Genomic DNA, 25,733 nt, shown 5'->3' with positions numbered 1-25,733 from the left:
CAGGTTACAATTGTAGGCCTAAAGTTATGTTTTCCTGTTTCACACTAGTGGATCGCACACTAAAAGGGCTGCAGTCCACATGTGACATTTAACTTTTCCTGGCATAGGTGTAGATTTTCGTCCATATACTGTCCCCTTATAGGAGGGTTAAAGAAGCCAACCAGATATTAGCCAATACATGTCAAAATGCTTTAGGGGTCACAGCACATACACTGGACAGAGGGCAGCAGTCCCCCAGTGGGGAGATTGTAAAAACCAGCAATACAATTAAACAAATGGGGTTGACCACGCAAAAAGGGTATTTTCCTAACAATTATTACCATTGTTTCTTTCTTGATGTATCGATCCAAAACTTTCCTGCAGTATAAACAATCCTAAAAGTACAATGGTGCAGTGAATTGAGCTATCTAGACACTGTTCTATTTCAGAACAATCTTCTGTGTACTACAATTGGAGTACCTCCTTAAATGTATTTGTGTGGGCATTCTACAAGCTGGATTTGTCAAAAATCATCTTCAAATTTCTTGTCATTCAAGTGATAATTTCTTAATAAAATACCAGTAAGTATTGACCTTACATAAACCAACTGTTTTATGTGTATATTTGTGCCTAGTATATAATCTTTTATTTTACTTAATACTGGCCCTGAGGAAGGCACCATTAATGATATGTGTCTTTCTCCTCTCAAATATGTCCCACAGACTCCTCTACAATGGAAGGAAACCTTCTTCTATTTTGCTCAAGGGTGGGGTGTAATAGTCTGCATTGAATACAATTGAAACATATTTTGTCACTGTAACTCACTATCCTAAAAGCGCACTCTTGTTACAACATCCAGTATGATATCTGATAATAAATGACTGTCCCCTCACATGGATACCCATACTTGGGGCATATTTACAAGCCCCTGTGCAGCGCCGGAAAGTCTCTTTTATTGACCTTCCGGCATCACACAGTGCAATGCCATATCTACAAGACCACATGAAGCCACCCTGCCTGGCTTTTCATGGCTTTATAGATATGGTGTGAGGCAGCGCTACACACGACTCTGCACTGCCTCACACTGCAATGAGGAGGCGTGCCATGGGTGTTATGGTTGGGGTTTTCACTTAATACCCAAGGCATCTGACACATTCTCAGATTTACATTCGGTACACCTGGGAATGTGTCAAAACCTGTGCATCCCCAGGGGAGGGGTAGGCAAGGTTCAACAAGGAGAAATAACTTTATTTCTCCTAGTTCTTTCCTCTTTCTATGTGTACTGCATAGAGAAGCAGGAAGGCCTGCAGCGCTGCCCTACGGTAAAACTTCATAAATGAGGCCCTAAGGTTCTATGGTCCCAAGCATAGTTATGTGATATCAAAGAATCCCTGTACCATGGCACCATGGTGCAAAAGTGCCTGCGTTTGCGCAAGACAGCCAATTGTGCAACAGTGATGGGGAAGAGGAATGGAGTGCGCCGTACCTAATAGATACGGAGCATTCCTGCCCTTTTATGTTGATGTAGCGCAGTGCAGGAAGAAGGCCAAACGTTTGTAAATGGGGCCTGTGGTCTCAGAAAGTTCCTTCAAATCAGCTTGTAAAGTAAAAAATGAAACATAAAACAAAAAAGGTAATATTACAGACAGCCTTGAACGATCCCATACTTGGTATGGTATTATGTTCTAATGTATTCAAGTAATGGTCGTCTTTTTCTTTTCTGTTTGTCCATTTCAGAAGACCTCAGTCTGTACTGTCCAATTCATTTATTTTTGTATTCAGGCTGTAGTCTAATTTATTTTTCTATCAAACTTTGGGAATATTTATGAAAGAGTTGCGACTGCTTTTCACCAAAGCAATGGGGCGCAAGAGCAATGCAACTTTTAAGTTTGATTTATCAAGCCAAGCAAGGCCACCTTGTTTGGCTTGATAAATCTAGAGCTGCCTTACTCAGCTCAAATCACTGCATTGTGTTACTCTGCGGCAGGAAGACACTCCATAGGTGAAGTATGGGTGTTCCCACACATCCACCCATGGGTTTTTGCACACATTGTCAGATTTACCATTAGTGCTAGACCTGGGAATGCCTCAAGATGTTACGCCTTAACAGGGGAGACGCAACAAGGAGAAATATCCTTATTTCTCCTCGCATTCTGCAGCACACACAGAAAAAGGAAAACACCTCTATGGATTGTTTTTCTGTAGAAAGTAGACACTTCCTGCACAAAACAATGCTGCCTAAAATAGAGGCACACTTGCACTATGATGCAAAGGTGCCTGCATTGGTGGTAGGCCGCCAAAATGGCACCAGCGCAGGGGCAAATGACAGGAAAGCATCGTATTGGATTCCCCTTTCCCTGTGGGACAGGGAAAGGGCGCCACCATCCCAGTAAATGTGCTCCTTTAAAGGGGCTCGTAACTATGCCATGATAACTACAGCAAATAAACCGAAACAACCTAATGGTATGCATTGGAAACATATTAGTACAATTAATCTTGACTAATTTAACCTACACAAAAATGCGTCACGGGAAGCTGTGCTGGTCATGATAATGTTTTCTTTTGTCGGAATGTATGCAAATGCTTTATCTTTGTGAGGGTCTATACTGCATCAGGCATCGTTCACTGTTTCTCTGCAATGCGGTTGCACGAGTTGCATTTACGTGTTTCAAAAGGGTTAAAGATACATAACAATATGGTCCCTCATTTTATGGGAAAAAATTTGGTCTAAGATTCACAATACATCCAGAGCTGCAAATACTACACAAACCTTATTCTTTATTTATAATCGTACACTATTCACTCCATTAACTCTGTCATCCTTCTCCCCAGACACTCCATCTACTTGTTGGACATGCCAATCCCCCCTGGCCGATCTGAAACACATGTTATTCGAATGTCCTCATATTTTACGGTTCTGGCACTTAGTTTGGTCTCAACTGCAAAAGATTTTCAACTTTACAGTTTCTTTTTCCATTACACATGTTTTCTTAGGCTCCCTCTCTCCTGTTTTTGCAGAATCCCATCACAAACAAAAATTACTTGATCTCTTTATAGCTATTGCTTTTCACCATATTACATCACACTGGAAACAAGCTAATGATGTCTCTTTTACTGCCTGGTGGAACGCAGTTTTCTTTAATCACAGACTTGACACTAATTTTGTTTCTCCCATTTCCTTAGCAATCAAACGTGATCTTTTATGGCTTCCCCTCACTGAATATTTATCCAAAGTTGCTAGGCCTCCTCCCTCATCTCCGATACGTATTGTTGAAGTTTGTAAACCACCATGAATGCATTTTTCTAGTTGATATTATGTTCTCCAATACATCTATTGTTTTAGCATATTATTTATATACTTTTATAATTTAAAATGTTTCCTCATCTCCCTATATTCCTTACATTCATTGCTTATTTTATTTGTTTATGCATAAGTTTACCTTCACTATTTTACGCCAAGATGTAAGAATGATTTATGTTTCTTATAACTCTTGATTGTTTCTTCATTTTCTGTCTTTGCTTCTTTTTATTTCAATAAACTTCAAACTTTAAAAAAAAAAAAGATACATAACAACTTTCTCTGGATGCTAGTTACTATGTGTGAATAACAAAAAACGTTATTGAGTCTGAAAATCAATTCGCAGAAATGTATTGAGCTATTTTATGGTCCACAATTAATTTGTTAAATGTTATGACGATGATTATAAAAACGACGGAATTTATAGCGTGGATTGCCTGAATAATTAATTATTTTTGAAGACAGTAAACAAAACACTAAAACATGGTTTCGAATTAATCACATTCTATTTATGAGCTCTGGACAGTCTTTAGACATGCAAGTTTGCTACACGAATTTTTGGAATTGAAGTATTTTTTACTGGCACATCGGTTACAACATGAAAGTATACGTAGTACATTGGTGCATACTAAAGAAAATATCTTGCTACGCCCTTTGTAAATAGACGAACATATAGACATAGAAGATCGCTGATGATAAACAGTGCACCAGGTCAGTTAGGTCTTCCTATGTCTCCTGATTGTAAAGGATATTAACATGCGGGATCAGTCCCAGCGGACTCGTATCACCGGCAGAGCAAGTGATCTTCCTAAAAAGTCCGCAATCTCGACCTGACCACCAGTCCTATCAAAAATGTAGAATTTCAAAGAAGCCATGACTTCTCTCCCCAAGTGGGTGATCCTAATCTATGATCCATCTGTAGGAGAAAGTACTATGCTATTTCTATCACTGGTAATCCCCCTTGTCAACTATGATAATGGGCTCGTGGGGGTCACAACAGACCTGATTGGATCATTCGGCAGGAAAAGGGCCATTTACCATAGTAGAGTTGAATTCAACGGCACCACATATTGAGGCCCAGATTTAATAAATTATCACGCAATGCAGCAGCCGCCGCAAATGATGCGCTGTGTGAGGAGTAGAGAGCAGGATAGGGCCATATTTTTCATATTTGTCCCTCTCACCAGCGCTGGTGCAGAAATTTGCTGCTGTGAGCCACGCACATACCTTTGCACCATAGTGCCAGGGTGTGCGTGAGTAAGTCTAGCATAGATTCTGTACTGGAAGGATACCTTTCCAGTGCAAAAAAACTATGCATAGACTAACTTGACAGATTTTCCCACTTTCTATGTGTGCTGTACAATGCATCATAGATGCCAAGTCCAAAAAGTAAGGCAAATTAAAAGCATTTCTCCGTGATAGCGGCTGGTTGAAGTGGGTGCTATTTTTTGACACAAATCCCTATCTAATTTTTTAAGTAAATAGAGTTTTACATCTGAAACCATGGGTGGTTACATGGAAGCGCGGTTGCGCCATGCATGGAATGACCATTTGTCACTAAGTAATGCCAAGAAGTGCTCTTTGCACCACTTTCAAGAGACTTTCCAGTGCAAACAAATGTTGCGCTGGAAAGTAAATTAGAAAAAAAGGATTTTGCGTAAATTTACATCCCTTTTGTGATGCAAACACGGCTCTTAATCTTAGTAAATTAATCAATCAATCAATCATATCATTTGTAAAGCGCACTACTCACCCGTGAGGGTCTCAAGGCGCTGGGGTGGGGAATGCTGCTACTGCTCAAAAAGCCAGGTCTTGAGGAGTTTTCTGAAGGTCAGCAGGTCTTGGGTCTGCCGTAGGTGGATGGGGAGGGTGTTCCAGGTTTTTGTGGCGAGGTGGGAGAACGATCTGCCGCCTGAGGGCGCTCTTCGGAAGTGGGGGACTGTAGCGAGGGCGAGGTCGGTGGAGCAGAGCTGGCGGGTGGGGGTGTAGAAGCTGAGTCGTCTGTTGAGGTACGTTGGTCCGGTGTTGTGGAGTGTCTTGTGTGCGTGGGTGAGGAGCTTGAAGGTTATCTCCTTGTTGACCGGGAGCCAGTGCAGGTCTCTCACGTGGGGTGTGATGTGGCTGCGGCGAGGAATGTCGAGGATCAGGCGTGCAGAGGCGTTCTGGATGCGTTGGAGCCATCTCATGAGTTTGGCCGAGGCTCCTGCGTAGAGGGCGTTTCCATAGTCCAACCTACTGCTGACAAGGGCCTGTGTGACTGTTCTTCTCGTTTCAGTGGGGATCCACTTGTAGATCCTATTGAGCATGCGGAGGGTGTTGAAGCAGGAGGAGAAGGAGACGGCGTTGACCTGTTTAGTCATGGAGAGGGTGGAGTCGAGGATGATCCCTAGGTTGCGTGCGTGGTCGGTGGGTGTTGGAGCGGTTCCCAGTGCGATCGGCCACCAGGAGTTGTTCCAGGCCGAAGGGTTGGATCCGAGGATAAGGACCGCCATCTTGTCCGAGTTCAGCTTCAGTCGGCTGTTCCTCATCCATTCAGCAATGGCCTTCATTCCTTCGTGAAGGTTGGTTTTGGCGGTGTGGGGGTCCTTGGTGAGGGAGCGTATCAGCTGGGTGTCATTGCCGTAGGAGAGGATGTTGAGGTCGTGCCGATGGGCGACATTGGCGAGCAGTGCCATGTAGATGTTAAACAGAGTTGGGCTGAGGGCTGAGGTCTGGGGTACACCGCAGATGATCTCGGTGGCTTCGGAGCGGAAGGGGGGAAGGCGGACGCTCTGCGTTCTGCCGGAGAGGAAGGAGGTGATCCAGTCCAGGGCCTTCTCTTGGATCCCAGCATTGTGGAGGCATGTTCATAGTGTGTGGTGACAGACCGCGTCGAAGGCGGCTGACCGGTCCAGGAGGATGAGGTCTGCCGTTTCTCTGTTGTCCAGCAGGGACTTGATGTCATCGGTGGCGGCGATGAGGGCAGTCTCGGTGCTGTGGTTGCTGCGGAACCCGGACTGGAAAGGGTCCGGGATGTTGTTCTCCCCGAGGTAGCGGGTCAGTTGTTCGTTGACGGTCTTCTCGATGACCTTTGCCGGGATCGGGAGCAGGGAGATGGGCCGGAAGTTCTTGAGGTCCTTGGGGTCCGCCTTGGGTTTCTTGAGTAAGGCGTTGATCTCGGCGTGCTTCCAGTTCTCCGGGAAGGTTGCTGTCTCGAAGAAGTTGTTGATGACTTTCCGGAGATGGGGTGCAATGGATGTGCTGGATTTGTTGAAGATGTGGTGTGGGCATGTATCTGACGGAGATCCGAAAGTGGATGGTGTTCATGATTTTGATGGTGTCATCGTCGTTGATGTTGGTCCAGTAGAGCAGGCGGTTGGTGTGGATGGTGGTCGTGGGGGCGGAGGTCTCAGTGGTTGTCGGGCCAGCGAGTCGCACAGGTCTTGCGAGGGTGGGACGTCGTTGGTGTTGGAGCTGGAATTGGATGTTGAAGAGCTCTTTGCTGTTGTGCGCGTTGTTGTCTAGGCGGTCTTTGAAGGAGGCCCTTTTGGCGGATCTGATGAGGTGATGGTGTCTGCTGGTGGCATTCTTGTGGGCGGCGTGGCTGTACGGTGTTCGTTCACGGAGCCAGATCTTCTCCAGCTTTCGGCAGGTTTGCTTGGAGGCCCGGAGGTCTTCAGTGAATCAGCTGGCTTTCTTGTTGGTATGATTGTTGGAGGGTTTCTTGATCGGGTCGAGGGTGTTGGGGCAGTCGTTGATCCACTGTCTGAGGTTGCGGGCAGCGGTGTCGGGGTCGGTATGGTCGGCGAGTGGGCTCTGGGCGAGGGTGGTGGTTAGCTGGTCTTCGGTGACTATGCTCCAGCAGCGGTGAAACATTTGTTGGGAGCGGTGGTGCGTGGTGGGTTTCTTGAAGGTGAAGTGGATGCAGTGGTGGTCGGTCCAGTGGAGTTCGGTGCTATGGTTGAAGGAGACGTGGGGGCTTGCGGAGAAGATGGGGTCAAACGTGTGACCGGCAGAGTGGGTGGGTGTTGGACGAGTTGTCTGAGTCCGAGGTTGGCTAGGTTGTCGATCAGGGTGGTGGAGTTGGTGTCGTCATTGTTCTCGAGGTGGAAGTTCCGGTCCCCGAGGAGGATGTAGTCCGTAGAGGCGATGGAGTCGCTGAACTGTGGTCGTGGTCCGGGCGGTCTGTAGATGAGGAGTCCTCTGAGGGTGGTGTTGGGGTCAGTGTGGATCTGGAAGTGCAGGTGTTCGGCGGTGCTGAGGGTGTCGTCGGTGTTGGTCGAGACTCTGAGAGTGTTCCTGTGGACCATGGCGATTCCTCCTCCCGCTCTGTTGGTGCGGTCCTTGCGGGTGATCTTGTAGCCTATGGCTTTTTCGGGTGCCGAGGCAGGGTTCAGCCAGGTCTCCATCAGGAAGGCGACGTCTGGGGAGGTTGAGTCGAGTAGGTCCCAGTGTTCAATGGCATGTTTTCGGAAGGAACAGGTGTTGAGAAGGATGCATCTGAGGTGGTTGGGTTCTTTTCTGGTCGGCAGCATGGTGGGGCGGATGCTTGTGAAGCTGCAGTTCCGGCAGGTGAAAGCTCCTTGGGTGCGCTTCGGGCCAGCCAGGAAGCAGGTGTGTGATCGTCCGGTGTTGAGTGCGTGGAGGGTTCTGGCATCGTAGTGGTGTCTGGCGTCGTGGCGTTCGTGGTGTCCAGGGGTCCTGGCGCTGGGCGCAGTCCAGGCACGGACGGGCACAGACGTGCTTGCCTTAGGGGCGCCAGCGGTGCGCCCGCTGAGCGCGGCCGCTGGTGGCTTCCATATGAGGGGATGTGGGAGGGTGGAGCAGCTGGGAGGCGGGAGCGGGGTGGCGAATGGGATTGCAGGTGGGCGGGGCCACAGGGACGCAGCGGCGGGAAAAATGGGCGGGGGCCCCTAGAGAACTGGGCACAGGAAGGAAAACCAAGTTTAGGTAAGAAAACAAGTACAGGCAAAGAGGAATAAAAACAAGTCTGGGCAAGAAAGCAAGTTAGGCACAGGGGAATAAAAACAAGTCTGGGCAAGAAAGCAAGTACAGGCACAGGGGAATAAAAACAACTCTGAGCAAGAAAGCAAGTACAGGCACAGGGGAATAAAAACAAGTCTGGGCAAGAAAGCAAGTACAGGCACAGGGGAATAAAAACAAGGCTGGGCAAGAAAGAAAGTTAGGCACAGGGGAAAAATACAAGATTAGGCAAAAACAATGCAGGCAGAGCCGTGCAGCAGCCAGGGCCGTTTCTAGGTATTTTGCCGCCCCAGACGAGAAATGAAAAATGCCGCCCCCCTCCCTTTGACTACCATAACTCTCTCCACATGTCGTCCAGGCTAGAGAGGCACACCACAGATCTATTGATACATGAACATATGAAGAAGAAGCAATGTCTATGGTAAATCTGGTTGTGTTGTAAGTGAAAATGAAATGAATCCCATCAGCCCACCCAATGGCAAAGCTTCATCATCTGGGATTTGGGGAAGATGGTGGTCCAGATATAGGTGACTTACTAGTTGTAATCGTGTGTCACCTTAATCCAAGTCCTCCAGTGATGGATCATACCAAGGAAGTGTGTATGTAGTGGTGGGTTGCTAGTTTTGCATTGAAAAATAGTGTGAAAAAATTAGAAAAAAGTGATTCTAAAATTGGCTACCACAATGTTGAAGAAAACTTTATTGGAGGTACATTGTGGTGTCAATTGTTAAAAGAAGGTGCAAACAGTTTGAATTAATAACTGTGAATAGTTGGACAAAAAAAGGGGGGTCTACATGTTTCAGCCCTAATAGGAATATTAATCCATAGGCTTTCGTCAGGACCGCTCAAATTCACTACTGCAAAACAATATATATTCAAGTGAAAAAGACAAAAAGGGTACCATACGTCCTACCATCCACAGTAGTCTGGTGTGTAGGAAATAGGTCCTCAGCAAATGGATTCTTTCCTGCAAACAAACACAAGCACAGAAAATACGAATCAATCAATCAATCAATCAGAGCATTTGTATAGCGCACTACTCACCCGGAGGGTCTCAAGGCGCTGGGGGGGGGGGTTCGCTACTGCTCGAATAGCCAGGTCTTGAGCTGCTTCCTGAAGGCGAGGTGGTCCTGGGTCAGGCGGAGGTGGGTCGGAAGGGAGTTCCAAGTCTTGGTGGCCAGGTAGGAGAAGGACCTTCCTCCTGTGGTGGCTCTTCGGATGCGGGGGACGGTGGCGAGGGCGTGGCTGGTCGATCGAAGCTGGCGCGTGGGAGCGTAGAAGTTGAGGCGGCTGTTGAGGTATCCTGGTCCTTGGTTGTGTAAGGCTTTGTGTGCGTGGGTGAGGAGCCGGAAGGTGATTCTCTTGTTGACCGGGAGCCAGTGCAGGTCTCTCAGGTGTCCGGAGATGTGGCTGCGGCGGGGGATGTGCAGGATGAGTCATGCTGAGGTGTTCTGGATCCGCTGGAGTCTCTTCTGGAGTTTGGCGGTGGTTCCGGCGTAGAGGGAGTTGCCGTAGTCCAGACGGCTGGTGACGAGGGCCTGGGTGACCGTCTTCCTGGTCTCGGTGGGAATCCATCGGAAGATCTTGCGTAGCATTCGCAGGATGTGGAAGCACGACGAGGAGACGGCGTTGACTTGTCTGGTCATGGAGAGGGAGGAGTCCAGGATGAAGCCCAGTTTGCGTGCGTGGTCAGTTGGTTTGGGTGCGCTGCCCAGGGCGGGGGGCCACCAGGAGTCGTCCCAGGCGGAGGGTGAGGATCCCAGGATGAGGACTTCCGTCTTGTCTGAGTTCAGTTTCAGGCGGCTGTTCGACATCCATTTGGCTACTTCTGTCATCCCTTCGTGCAGGTTGGCTCTGGCGGTGGCGGGGTCGTTAGTGAGGGAGAGGATCAGCTGGGTGTTGTCGGCGTAGGAGATGATGTTCAGGTTGTGCTGGCGTGCGATGGCTGCGAGGGGGCTCATGTAGACGTTGAAGAGAGTTGGGCTGAGCGAGGAGCCTTGAGGAACGCCGCAGATGACTTCGGTGGCCTCCGATCTGAACGGGGGGAGGCGGACTCTCTGTGTCCTTCCGGTGAGGAAGGAGGTGATCCACTCCAGTGCCTTCTCCTGGATTCCGACGTTGCTGAGGCGCTGTACTAGGGTGCGGTGGCAGACAGTGTCGAAGGCCGCGGAGAGGTCCAGGAGGATGAGGGCCGCTGTTTCTCCGTTGTCTAGCAGGGCTCGGATGTCGTCTGTGGCTGCGATCAGGGCGGTCTCGGTGCTGTGGTTGGCCCGGAAGCCAGACTGCGAGAGGTCGAGGGAGCCGTTCGTCTCGAGGAAGGCGGCCAGTTGCTTGTTGACGGTCTTCTCGATGACTTTGGCCGGAAACGGGAGCAGCGAGATGGGGCGGTAATTCTTGAGGTCGGTAGGGTCTGCTGATGGTTTCTTGAGTAGAGCGCTGAGTTCGGCGTGCTTCCAGCTCTCCGGGAAGGTGGCGATGTCGAAGGAGGTGTTGATGATGTCCCGCAGGTGGGGTGCGATAACAGCGTCCAGTCGTTCCTTGAATGCAGTTTTCTTGGTGGCGCGGATCAGCTGGTGGTGTTTTCGGGTGGCGAGCTTGAGGGCAGTCATGTTGTCCGGTGTTGGGTCTGTGCGCCAGGTTTTCTCGAGTGCTCTGCAGTTCTTCTTGGAGCTCTTGAGTTCGTCGTTGAACCATGGGGCTTTCTTGCTTCCGGGTCTGCTCGGCGGGGTCTTCAGCGGGGCGAGTTCGTCTGCGCAGTCGCTGATCCATTTCGTGATCCATCCATCCAACAAGGCAAGCGTGAATCCGCCGGTCTCCAAGGAGAGCGGTGGATTCACGCTTGCCTTGTTGAGAAGGGAGACCATCGTGTCTCTTTGCCGACCAGACCGCGCCGTAAGCAAACGGCGCCACTACCAAAGGAGCATCGTACTCCTTCTGAGCCCAAGTACTAAGGAGGACTCGCCCTTGAAGCTACGGCTCGTTTCGAGAACCAGTCCGAATAAAATAAGATATCCAAAGCAATCCGGGCACCTGATTCAGCAAATCAAACGCCTGACCAATAATTTCAAACAGACCTGCCGTTCGTAACAAAAAACAGGCAATGATTAAAATAGTCCTGATGATGATCCCGGTTCATTAGGAGCCAGGGGATCGAAACGTTGACGCTCAAACAGTATTACAGGAAAGAGAATTGTATATTATTCTGTAAATACTGTATGTCGTAACTTGCGATAACTGACTAACAACTTGCAAGCGATATTTGGCTCCAAACCTTTTTTGCCTGAAAAACTTTCTACCTACTCACCTACCCTTTCTCTAATTTTTCTTTCCTACTCTTGGGATAGGTACAGGATTGTGCCCTATCTAAATGTTTATATGTGACCGCTCTCAGGTCAACCTAATTTGTTTATCTTGAATTAAATATTTCCTCACCCGGCTGGGTTTGGAAACTTGACTTTTAGTACTGATTGTGGTCTTTAAGTTTATTATTCCTTTATGAAATTCCTGAGGACCCTTTTTCCTTTAATAATTGAATGACTTATGGTCCTGAGGTACTTACTGGGTTCCCTTGTTTTCATGAAAAACACCTTCTTCGTTTATGGCAACTCCTAGGAGTAGGTGAGAACACCAAAATATCACAATGGTGTAAAAACGAAATTCGGAATAGTGAATTAGAATGGGCAACAGAGACTGAGCTACCATGGCGAAGTTGTGTAGCACGATGAAGGTTAAATTGTGTCCCATTACTTGCATGATTAATTATGCTAAGAAGGTACTAAGGGCATTGGGAAATGAAATATCGAAGGCACAGGATCAAAAGTACCTTGAAAAACAAAATCTCAGTACACTTTATGACTGTGGCATGGAAAAATGAACAATGCTTTCCCTATGTTGACAGATTACCCGATTGTTGGTTGAGAAGAGAGGTTCTAAGGATAAGAATTGGGGTAAACCCGTGTTATGTAAATAATGTGGTAAAAAGCTTAATGATTGATAACAAATTGGAAGATGTATTTGCACTTTGGGCTCTTCATGTGATTTGATACATATTTTAATAGATTGCCAGAAGTTTTGTGATATTCTAATCATGATTTTAAGACTGATTTTTAGTAAAAATGAGATTAAGTCTAGGGCCCAGGCTGTAATATTGGTGACGGAAATGAGCCACTAAGATATTGCTGTTGCTATTGGGAATTTCATGCAAAGAGTGAAGGCACTTCTTCTTAACAGTTTTAAATGAGTTTTTAACCCACACAGATTTAATTAATAAATGGAGGGTGTATTAATTGTATTGTATTTTAAGATGTGTTTAGTGTATTTAAGATGATGTCATTTTAGATGTATTTTATCATATGTAATGTTTAAGGACCAATGGTCCAAATAAATGTAAATTAAACTTGAACTTGACCCTCTAAAACCATGGGTACTTAGATAATTTATGGGCTTCCAGAACTCTGCAGGACCGGTACCAACCACCACCGCTTATCATCCCAATGCATGACCTCGATGGGCTAAGAACCCAGATTTCTCCCACTCCAAGCTTCTCCGTAGCAATAAATCCGATTCAGAGGACCCTCAACACAAAGGTTTAGGGTCAATATTGGATGCAGACATAGCCTTGCCCGGCTCGATGATTTCAAGCTCCAAAAAAGAGATGAAGTGAAAATAAAAATATTGTTCGGGCAAAGGCATCTAAAGTACATGATTGGGTAAGAGGACTTCCTTGGGTGCAAACGTTTTATTTTTCCTACTCTGAGATTTTCCCGCCAATGGCTTCAGCAACATCGTGTCTGGCTCCTATTTCTCTTTATGAGAACTTTCTCAGATACAACCTGCTGCCTTGCCCTGCAGAAGTATTATGATTTCCAGAAAAAGAACTAATTTTCGCAGTAAAATCTCTAACTGGCACAAACCTGGATGGTAGATCGACACATGCTCCATTGCAAGTCTGCATCAAATGGCACCTAAGTCCAGGTCTATCAGGAACATTGACTATCATTGGCACTTTGTGCTTTTGGTGCTATTTTTCCTTACAATTTTATACATTCGTATTTCTGCTTCCTCCTATTTTATTTATATTGTTTAATTATAGTTTTGTTCATTACACTTTACTCTGTTTTTCTAAGTTGGAAAGGGAATTTAATTGTGTTGTGATGAATTGAATTGAATTATGGATTGATTTGAGTTGTGAGCCCTAGTCAAGCAACAGCTACAATCCCTCGCAGGGTGAACAACACGAAGTAACTAAATTAATGTGTGCTTAACCTTGGATATCTTAGGACAAAAAGGAGTTAGGCTTAACTTAGAGGCAATTTTTAAAATGTTTTAATAAAAACAAGTGTCTGACAGATCATTGCACCAATTGCAGACATCTAGTTGTACGAGGCCTGGTCAAAGACAAAAAATATGGCCACCCATGATGGAGTGTGGTTCTGATACAAGAATTGGATTGGGCCTGGTCAGAGTTCACCTTCGGACTTAGAAGAAATTCTGGGTAAATGTGTCTGACGAGGTAACTTTCAGTGGGGCAAGGCTGCAGGAAGTGTCCATGGAGGGAATTCATCAGGGTATGTCCTTGGATCAAAGACATGGTGAAGATTTCTATGTTCAGACTTAGTCACCGAAATGGAAGTTGAAAATATCCAGTGGGATGAGGCAGAGGGCTGTAGCCAAACACAGTTTCAAGAGGTCGGACACCCCTTTGGGGAAGGACTGGAGAAAAGTATTTGCTTCTGAAGAGAAGTGTGTAGCAGGTGAAGCTACGCAGTCAATTCGACCAGCGCTGCATCTCAGGTGGATACGCAAGCAGGTTGGTCCCTGTCTTCTCTTGGTTCTCAGAGCAGTTTTACCGAAAATGTTTATATGTACTCAGTTTGGGATTTGGCCATATGGCACCTTAAGCATCACAACCAAGGGTCCAGGACTAGTGAGACACCTCTTGGGGGTTCAGGACTCACTCAGGTTGGGACCAGGTGTGTGTTCAATATTGTGGGTAATGTGTATATATCTGCAGCCATGACCAGGAGGCCAGCAAATTAACCCTTTGAGTCACTTCAAGTAGTACTAGGTGCAGGGGAATATGCAGGACTCAACAGAAGGGCTGGCCTCATGGGGTTCAAGGCAGCCTCCAGCCAGAAAATTAGTCCTTCCAGCTACAGCAGCAGTCTGGAAAAGCGCACAGCAGGTCACAGCTGCAAGCGGTCCTCAGAGTCCTTTCACAGGCCAAGTAGTGAACTAAAGAGTGGGTCTTAACGTTGCGTCCCCAGAGTCCAACTTCTTCTTATGTAGGCCTCAACTCCATCTTAGTCCAAGGATGTCACCATTTTCCTCAACTTAAATTAATGACACCCACATATTCCCTGATGTATGCAGAATCTGCCTCATATTTACATTTTAAAGCAGAAGTAACCAGACCGTATCTTTTTAAGAACTGTGATATCTTCAAGTTCTTCGATTAATGATATAGATCCAGCATTGATGTGACATTCGGATAAAACGTTGACTGTAACATTTGCCTCGGTCAAATGTCTCCTCCTCACCATGTCAAGGTGTAATACGAACACATGCAGACATATAACCACAATAATGTAGTCAGAATTTATGTCCTTTTACCTTACATGTTCATAAGGAAACGCTTGTGACACATACCTTGATGCACATAATCTCTGTCAGACATTCCTACCCTTAGGTACTTTAACCAAGACCCCTTTCACTACCAAACTGGCGGAAATTAATCAAGGAATCTCCGACAGCTGAGAATTTCTGCTTAAACAGAAAATGACAAAACTCCAAAAAGATGTGTCTAAATTTGATAAGGAGAAGATATACCCTTATCTCAAGGAAGGCTATACTAACAAGAAAAATAGCTACTCTTCTGATGAGAGCTCAGAATTCAGTAACCGTAGGGGCTCATCTAGCAGTGATTCCAGTGGAGGTGATCCAACTAACAACAAACGGAATCAGCAGTGGCAGAAATGGAACCAAGGATTTAATCAAGGCCAAATATTCCAGGGACCACCGCAAATGATACCTCCTTGGCAATACCCATTCTATCCCCAGGGTCCCCCATCACAGTTCTTCCCCATGAACCCTCCTTTTCACGACAGAGGTTGGGGCAGAGGAAGAGGACGGAAGCGAGGAAATCAGAAAGGGGTACAATTCCAAGACCAACAAATAGCATCCACATCAATGGAGACAAGGAGCACAACCAGAGGGAGGGGAGTTTAATAGTTAATCTCTCCACGAGACCGTTGACCCCTACTGAGACGGTGGTCCTTGAAAAGGGGCTAGGCTTCGTCCCCACCCCCACCCCAGATAACTTCAACGAGATGTGTGAGGTTAAACAACTCTTCAGGAAAATACGTCTACGCTCCTACTTTGGAGAAAGATCTATGAATGACACAGTGGACACTGGATTGCGTAAACCGTCCACGTTCACTCCTACTGATGGCATGGTTCCACCAGAGATTCTGGTCTTTGAAAAAGCAGTCCTTAAGTCGCTGGAGAAAAAGCCCAATAAACCTGGCTTCAAAAACCTGACCAATATGGAAAGACAAGCTGTACAGAATCTAGGCAATGATAGCTCCATCGTCATTAAACAAGCTGACAAAGGAGGAGCAACTGTAATCCAAAATACCACAGACTATGACTCTGAATGCAAACTCCAGCTTGCAAATACAAGCCATTATAGACCACTGGCATCAGATCCTACCCCCAGACTCACCACCGCAATCACCAGCTTGGTTATGGAAGGAGAGACCAACGAATGAATCTCTAAGAATGAAGCTGACTTTTTGTTCACCAAGGACCCGGTCGTCCCTTATTTTTACACCCTTCCTAAAATTCATAAGGGTACTACCCCAGTCCCCGGGAGACCGATAGTGTCCGGCATAGGCTCACTTCTTGAGCCGTTATCCAAATTTTGTGATGTGTTCTTACAGCCCATAGTGAGAAAGATACCATCCTTCCTCCAAGATACTAGTGATGTACTCCGCCTCATTGAATCCATCGAGGGTAGAGAGAACGTGGACCTCCTCCTTACTTTAGATGTGGAGGCCCTATATACGAACATTCCACAACAGGCCACCCTCGAAGCAGTTGAGCACACCCTCCGGCGGGAGGATTGGATCTCACCTACATCCATTTCCTTCATTATGGCATGTGCCAGCATGGCACTAACTGAAAACTTTTTTCAATACGGGTCCCAGTTATACCATCAGATCCAGGGGACTTCTATGGGTTCGACTTTTGCCCCTAGTCTGGCCTGCATCTATATGGCCACTTTTGAGAACCTTTGCATCTACTCAGAAAACAATCCCTACAACCAGAATATCACACTATGGCGCAGGTATATAGACGATATTCTGGTTTTGTGGCATGGGAACCGGGAGAGCTGCGAAGCCTTTTGTCTGTGGATTAACCGTCAAAACCAATTCCTTAAATTCACAGCCACGATCTCAGACACCAAGATACCTTTCTTGGACCTTACCATCAGTCTGAACCTAGAAGGACTTAGCACCTCCCTGTACAGGAAAGAGACGGACAGGAATAGCTTACTCCTCTTTGGTAGCCATCATCCCAGATCCCTACGGGAAAACCTCCCCTTCGGGCAGTTCCTTAGGATTCGAAGGAACTGCACCGCTACCTCTGATTACAAAAAAGAATCTGTGATGCTTCAACACAAATTACAAGACAGAGGTTACCCCACCAGACTGGTTAACAACTCATGCAAAAGAGCCCTCAATAACCCCAGAGAGGCCTTATTGGTGTCACGCCCAAAAGAACCTGATGACTTGATTACCTGCGTGACTTGTTTTACACAGAACTCCGCATTCCTGAAGAAAACAGTCAATAAACATTGGGGTTTACTGAACACAGGAGACCTAGAAATTCCGCGCCCCCGCTTCGCTTTTAAGCGTACGGCCAATCTAAAAGACTCTTATTCATACACGCCCCAAAAAACAAACTACCACCAACCAGAGTACCCTGTGGAGGCTTCCACCGGTGGTAGGTCACTACCCGTGCGGGGGCTGTGTTGTATGCCAACAAACAATAAAATGCAAAGAGATTAAACTTTCAGACACTTTCACCTGGCACATGAATAAGCATACTAATTGCAATAGTTCTAGATGCATTTACCTACTGATCTGCTCATGTGGCAAAAATTACATTGGCATGACGATGAGACAGGTAAAACTTAGGATCATGGAACATAAGAGCAACATTCGTTGCTCTAAAACCCATACCAGATTGTATGAACACTATGTCCAACATGGCCACCAAGCTGATAACATCAAATGGCTGGTCCTTGAGTCCCACGCTTCCATCACTCACCAAGCCCTGTTCAGAATCGAACAGCGATGGATACATCGCCTCCAGTTGGACACCCTGGGCCTTAACGACTCTGTGCCTTGGACACTATTAGCGAGATAAACCACCTTGCTTGGCTTATAGTTACCTTCCATTGGCTGATATGCCCTTTTCCAGTACTGGGACCTCCTTCTAGGTAATTAAGTATGGCTTACAGACACTGGCTACCATCTTATACTGCTACCACAGTATAAAGGCATACCATTTTACCTCTGGGGTATCTCTTACACCGGTAATTTTACCCCCCTTCCCCATACCTTTTCTCTTGTCCCACCACGCTTGACCATAGCTCCTTGTGGTGACACTAACACGCCCCTGTCATTACAGATTGACCTTTGCCAAGACACACTGGTCTGTATACTGGCACTTCCGCTTTTTCCTACCAAGCTGCCATCTCAGCAACCAGACTACACCTTCATACATCACTGTTGGGTCTCGACGGCCCGGGTTCGCTATTAAGATCTTCAGGACCGTTCCTTGAGTGTCCCCCCTACATTGGTTCACTACCCCCTGTTCACCACACTCTCTAAACTACTTATTGAGGGTATTATTACAGGGGCCACCCCAACAAACAATTAGCACAACTATACCGACTCGAATATTGTTGTAATGTCTATCGGTACAGTGGGTGGAGTTCCGTTTCCATACCTTTTTCACCCCACGTTAAGATGGCCGCCACACTCGGGGTTTGCACTAACAGCACGGGTGCATCACACGCGTCCGCACCCCTGCGCATGCGTAGACGGGGTTACATTGACCACGCCCATTGACGGGGCGTCACTACACGGAAACGCGGCTTAACAGCATATAATCCCGATGGACACACCGACTCGGTACCAGCTGTTCCGCGCCACCGACTGGGGCGCCTCGCGTTGGGGGTAGGTTATACACCCTGGCTGCTCGTGTATAAGGTAAGCGGCGTTGCAGTGTATTCGCCCTTTTTTGCAGTTGTGACTGCATTAGCGTGATTGTTTCTACCACGCCAAGCATTTCATTGAAACCCTCTACTCTGGCCTTGAGGGCGCGCCTATAGTCATGGGATGCCCGGTTGGGTTATCGGCGCCTTGACTTGAGTTGTGTCAATAGGCCACGCCCTGATACCGGTGATCGGGCTGGTTTGACCGAGTGCCCCGATTCCGGGTTGTTTTGGTCTGGCTGCCCTCCCTGGGACAGTGATGATACGTTCTCCCCTCCCTTGGGGGAGTATGTTGCGCGCTGGCCCTGCTGACCCGCCCGACCTCTGGTCCAGTGGTGTGGTACTGTTTGGACGCAGTCTTGTTGTGAACAATTGTACACCTTGCAGGGCTAATCAATGGCTGGGCCGACCCACAAGGCAGAGGAGGGAACTATGATGAGCCGCATTGGTCCTACCATTCATAGATTCTGTTCCTCCTAGTCCCGCCATGTGTCTTCATTCAATCATGGCCTCGCTTCCCTGGCATGTTTTATATTCAACACACCATCCGGGTGCCTGTATCTGTTCCTCTCTTGCAGGTACCTTACCTTTTTGAACAGCCCCAAGGGAACAGACTGCGGGGCCCTGTCATGTTACTCTTAGGGTAAGCACGATTCCAGTCATCTACTGCTTTGTGATAATCTCTTCGTCCAATCAATTGAATTGTTCAATATGTTTTTGATCCAAGATTACACTGCCCAACTGTCAGGAATGGACGTACTATTTTTAATACGCCCACTTGTGTGTAATTCTGGAATATCCCTTTCCTAACGTTTCATGTATGTGTGTTTTTTGGAGCGCTGAGGAAACTTAGTATTGTGAAATAATGAAACTATCAATGCTAACTGGCGTACTTCTATTAATTTTTTCTAGGTCTCCCCTCTAGAGCAGGACCAATTGGCCTGCTCCGTGATTGACCCAGTGAGGTTGTATCTTTCTTCTTCATTTTTTGTCTACCTAATTCTCACTGTGTAGTACCTTACACCCGAGGTCCTGAAGAATTGCCAGACAGGCAAGAAACATGTCGACCTTTTTAGAGGGTTGAGTTAGCCCACTGTAGACTAAGCAGTTCCTTTCTCCCCTCCCACCCTTTTAACCAAGGGAGTCAGCCACGCTAATAAAGTCCCTTGTGGACTGACTCACCTTCTTTTAATTTCACTACTCCCTCACGACTACACCTTCACCAGACCCCTCACACGCACTCAAACCATTGGCTGGAACAAAAGATCTCCAACAAAGAGCGCCTACGGCGCCCGTCAGACATTGCAGCGCCAGTCTGACGAGGAGCAGGAGACCAATGATGAAGCATGACACCTAGGCTTCTGGGTGTGTGAGGTCTTCTAGTTCCAACAAGGGAACACCTCGTTCCCTGCCTTTCGTTCTACCTCCATATCTTTACACATACTTCCTTAACCATCCCTGGGGAACTTTGTATTCTTTTGCGTAATAATTCCTACACTTATGTCAGAAATTCTAATTTCCGATAACATTTCTGAAATAAGGACTGCTACTTGAGTGCTTGTCTGGAGAGGTCCGTCGCCCAAATTATTGTCTGTGATTCTGCCAGAGACTTCCACATGTGATGCCAGTACACTTCTCACTTCGCAAGTGATACATCTCACCTGAAATCTAAAGCTGATAAAGCCAAGTCCAGAAGTAGACCGAATGACTGCTACTGCAGTGGGTGTTTGCTGTTCATGTGGAACTCTGTCTTCACACCTCCACTGATAAAGACAGCCTTTTCTGTAAACAAGGTATGCAGTGTGACTCTTCTCTTTAAGAAACTCTGGACTGCAAGTTTCACTGCTTTTCATGCTTTCGTAGTATAGCGGGTAGAAGTAGACGCTGGGTGTTAGGCTTTAGCAATATTTTAAATGGCATTTTAATAATGCTGGATTGATGATTTTATTCCTGTTATTTATAACATGTCTTGTTGTGGTTTTTATAATATTCTATGTAGTTGTTTTAGATGTACTGAGAAACAGATTGTACCAGTGGTAATACATACTTTTAACATTAGTGCTCATTCTTTTTAGTACAGTGTGTGTGATAGTGTGAATAAGGAAAGAAGGATTGTTGCTGTTTCACAATGACCCTGAATTGTTTATGGTATTGGTAGTAACTGAAAAGCAATCCCTCTATATCAATTACACATTGAGTAGTGTTTGCTTGGTTACAATTACTTGTCTTTCAAATTCCTTGCTGGTGTATTTAACCAAGTTTACCTGTGTCACCAGTGGATGGGAAAGCACCCCTTTTAGACTTACACCAAAGTCATAACCTATGCAACAGTCTGAAGGCCCTAATTTATACCTTGGTACCCTTCTTCTGGAAAGTGGGAGAAACTTCGGGAAAGGTTCACTGGCGTGCATAGAATTTCCAGACTTTCCTGCCCTGGCTACAAGCTGGCTGCAATGTCAATACAGGGTCACTAGGCCCTTTGTGTGAAGGCAGAGCACAGGCTATTCAGTTGTAAGTGGGGATATGCTCACCTCGGCTACCCAATCCTGCCAGTAGATGGCCCATTGAGACACTCCTAATCCCTCTATTGTGTGACTGTATGGTAGGAATTCACAAAGTCTACCAGTTACAACCGGTCATGTGACCCAAGACAGATGGCAGGCACGAAACGGATAGGGGGCTGGGAAAGGGAAACTTTCCAAAACTAGGATTTTCAAAATTGTAATGAAAGGTCAAACTTTACCATTGAAGAGGGTTCATCATTACAATCTCATATGTATCAAACATGACATATCTACCTGCTCCCAATTCAGAATCACACATTATTAAATGTAATGTTATCCTATAGAGGGGTAGGCCTCGGAGTAGTAAAAAATGAATGTAGGAGTTTTTTTACTACCAAGGCATGTAAAACGTCAAAGTTCATGTCTAACCTTTAATATACACTGCACCTAGCCCTATGGGCTGCCTAGGGCCTTTCTTCGGTGTGACTTAGATGCAATAAAAGAGGAGTTGAAGGCATGCCAAGTCGAAAGGGCAGTTTAAAACTGAATTCAGGCTGCAATGACAGGGCTAGGATATGTTTTATGGGGCTACTTAAGTGGGGGGCACAATAAATACTGCAGGCCAACCCGTAGCATTTAATTTAAAGGCCGTGAGTATGAGGCATACAACTCTAAAAAGGACTTATAAATAGAGTAAATATTGCAATTAGCCATATAGCAATCAAGCAATACTTAGGGAGTGAGCACAAGCCCTTTAGTACTGGTTAGCCATGGTGAAGTGCTGAGTCCTAGGGTTAACAAAAACATATTTCAGCAAAAATTAAAGGTAAGTAGGCAAAAGATTCAGGGGAAGACCACCCAAAGGCTGACAGGTCTAAAACATGTCCCCCTCAGCTGAGAGTGTGTAGAAGTGCCTAACCGCCTCGAAGTTCTCATCACAAAGGAGGAAGAACCTGGAGAGATATTCAGCACTGGACTGGTCTGACTCAGGCCGTTGTTCAACCATAAAGTCCATTCCCTGTAGGGAGATGGACTACCTCAACAATTTTGGATTCTCATCCCTCATTTGCACTAGCTACCTGAGGGGCCTATGGTCTGTCTTAACCCGGAAGTGAGTCCTAAACAAGTATGGTATCATCTTAATCAGTGCCTAGACCACAGCAAAAACGTCTCGTTCAAAGCAACTTAACCTCTGTACCCTGGTAAATAACCTCCTAGAGATGCAGTCTAAAGGTTAATCTAGGCCCTCCTCATGTGTCATAATACGGTCCCTATGCCATCCTCTAAGGCATCTCTTTGAAATATAAATTCCTTGATAACGTCAGGGGCCTTGAGCATACCTTCCTTGGCTGCCCCTTCAATGTCAGCCAGACACCTTGGCCAACCTCCCAGGAAGTCCCTTTTCCGTTGCTTTGAGGGCAGAATGGTCTCTATCTTGGCCTGGTGGGGCTGCACCTTACCCCCACCTAACAGGGATCTAAAGTACACCACGGACACCTAACCTATCTGGAACTTACCTGCCTTGATGTTCAGGTCTGAGTTTTGCCTAGTGCAAAAAGTTGGTCCTTCCAGCTGCAAATGAAGACAGCTATTTCATCCAGGGAAGCAGCACTGAAGGCCCCAATACCAGCCAACACCTGGTTCACCAGCCTCTGGAAGGTGGCAGGGGCTTTCTTCAGCGCAAAGGGCATCACTTTACGCTGAAAGTGGTTCTCTGGAATGGACAAGGCTGACCTCTCCTTAGTTTTTTCATTTAGGGCAATGTCCCTGTACCCTAAGTCAAAGGTACTCAGGAACTTGGCAGCCTATAATCTGTTGGTGAGCTCATCAGTTCTGGGAATGGGGTGAGCAACAGTTTTACAAACTGAGTTGGGCCCCATGTAGTCCACACTGAACCGGAGTTGTGGGGCTTCAACTGGTGGGCTTTGGTACAGGTTGCACTGGGCTGGACCAGGGACTGCTGGAGTGCTCCATCACCCCTAACTCCAAAATATTAGAGACCTTCTCTTTGATGCTGTCCCTCACTCTATCAGGCAGCCTGCTTAGTTTCGTTTTTGACGGGGGCTATCTCTATTAGCAATATCATGGGTACACAGATGTGTAAGGCCAGGAGTGAGGGAAAATAGAAAGACAAACTGCCCCAAAACTGGTAACAGGCCCTCTGTGTTTGGGGGTCAGGGCAGGGGAAATGTTGACATCTTACATTGTCCAATTGTTCTCTTTTGGTGATAGGAGGTTGGAGGGGTTAATGCTCCTCCTCCTCATAATCTGTCACCAGCAGCATGGTGACCTCAGACCTCTCATGTTAGGGCCTGAGGGGGTTGATATGGAGTACCCTTAAGGGGTGGCTGGGGGTCTTGAGGTCCACCAAGTAGGTGGTCTCCCTCTTCCTCTCAACTACCTCATAAGGCCCAATCTAATGGTCTTGAGAGCCCTGGGCTCCAAAGGCTCCAGTACCCACACTTTCTGCCCAGGATGAAATTCCACAGGGATAGCTGTCTGGTATTACCACTGGAGCATAACTGCCTGGTTAGCCTTCCAGTTCTCAGAAGCCTTATAGCAGGACTTGGCAATCGGGTTTCTAAGGGCTAGCATGTAGCTAACCACATTCTGGGGACTTTCTTAGGAGCTTGCGCCCTTCCCCTTAACCTGACTGAGATGTACCCTAACAAGGTGACCATACAGAAGTTCAAATGGGTGGAATCCAACCCCCTTCTGTGGCACCGTCCTGGAGGCAAAGAGCAGGCATGGTATGAGGTCATCCCATGCCTAACTTATGGACTCAAGTAGGCCGATAATCATGCCCGTCAGGGCCTTGCTGATTCTTTCAACCAGCCCATATGTTTGTGGATTGTAAGGTGTGGAAAATGTATACTCTACTTCACACTCCTTCCACATTGATTTCATTTACACAGGCATGAAATTGATGAACTTGTCAGACACCACTTCTTTGGGGAACCCAGTCGGGTAAAAATCCATATCTGGGCTCTAGACTGCTGGTGGAGTTACAGTCCTCAAAAGTATGGCCTCTGGTTGTCCAACAAGACCAGAATCAACATGTTCCCTAAGGCTGTCTCGGGGCCTAAGGGTCTACTATGTCGATGTCTACCCTTTAAAGTGACTACCAATGACGGGTAAGGGATTCAGGGGACTTTAATCTTTTTCCCTGTCTTCCTATTGGCCTGGCAGGTTGGCAAGTCCTACAGAACACATATGAGGAGATCCTCACTTGGGCCAATAAAAGTCAGAGCGAAGCCTGGCAATGGTCTTGTCATATCCCAGATGTCCTGCCAGGGATATTTCATGAGTCAGATCCAGTAGGAAGGTTTTGTAGCATTATGGGACTACCACACACATAGACCCCTATACACAGGTGCTTTGAGCTCACTATATACTAGGTAATTCCCCCAGTATATGAGGTGAATTCCAGAAGTATCACAAGCTACCTGGGCTTCAGCTTGCTGCCTCATGCCTTCCAGGGTTGGGCACTCTCTCTGTGCCTTACAGAACTCCTCCTTGGTGGGTCCTCCTTCTGCTTGATATCCAGTAAGCGCAGGCAGGTCACCAAGGGAGGCAATGTACTCTCCATTTGGCTCTAGATTTTCCTCCTCTGGAGCCCTATAGACCTGTTCTTTGGACATTCAGGTGCTGGTTTCCCACACACCTTGCCCTTCCCTCTCATAGCAGCTGTTTGGCAATTTTTTCAGGCTCCAGACCATCAATGGCTCCACTCCATGCAGCCATGAACCTGGTGAACGCACAACCCACTCTAGCAACCCCAACATTTTCATGTGTGACCTGAGCTTCACTTCCTTCCAGGCAGTGTGCTCAAGATCATTCCCTAACTGAGAGTCTACAGGCATGGTAGGGCTCACAGCAACTTTCAAAAGATCTGAAACCCCCCATCCAAAGGAAATCAAAGCCACAGGGTGGTGCCTATTTCAGGAATCTGCTACTACAACCTGGTGGAATGTATTGAGAATCACTTGCGTAAAGGACACTAGATGATACTTTAAAGTAGTTGTACTGGCTCCTGTGTCCTTTAGAGCCTCCACCCTCTGCCCATTGATGTTCATGATCTGCTGGAACATGGAGGTATTAGAAGGTATGTGGGCCTCTTACACCATCTCACTGTCACCCAGGTACACTAGGGTACTTGGGTAACCTCACTGACCTTCCCCACACTAACTGGGGCCTTCTAATTCCAATAGAAACATTGACTTTGATTCCAATACCTAGATCAATAAAAAATAGGTAACAAATCCCTATCTGCCATCATCGTGTCTAGCCTGAACTGCACACAGGTCTGCACACAATTCTGCTTTTTAGTCTTTTTTCACCAGATGCCATACTGCAAGGCCGCATGGGCCCAGTCCCTGATAGTGGCCCATATAGGCTTATATACAATAGCACTGGTGTGCACCGGTCATAAACACTTTATTCTCTAGGGATATAAGGTGTTACATTTCTAATAATCTAGCTGTGATGGGTAGTTTCATTTGCGATATTGCACATGTTTTTTTCTAACCAATATTTTTAATTTATATATAAGGTCATCTTTCTTTCCCCCTAGCCTTCTCATTCCCATGCACTAGGCACGCCAACCCCTGGGTCTTTCCTCCGCTGAGAGGCTGTGCCGTCTTGGGGCACTTCAGATCACATGTGATGCAAGCATATGATACATTCAGGCATACCAAACCCCTCT

This window comes from Lissotriton helveticus, chromosome 8, assembly GCF_964261635.1.
Source record: "Lissotriton helveticus chromosome 8, aLisHel1.1, whole genome shotgun sequence".
Classification (NCBI taxonomy): Eukaryota; Metazoa; Chordata; class Amphibia; order Caudata; family Salamandridae; genus Lissotriton; species Lissotriton helveticus.
Note: the sequence above shows the minus strand (reverse complement) of the source record.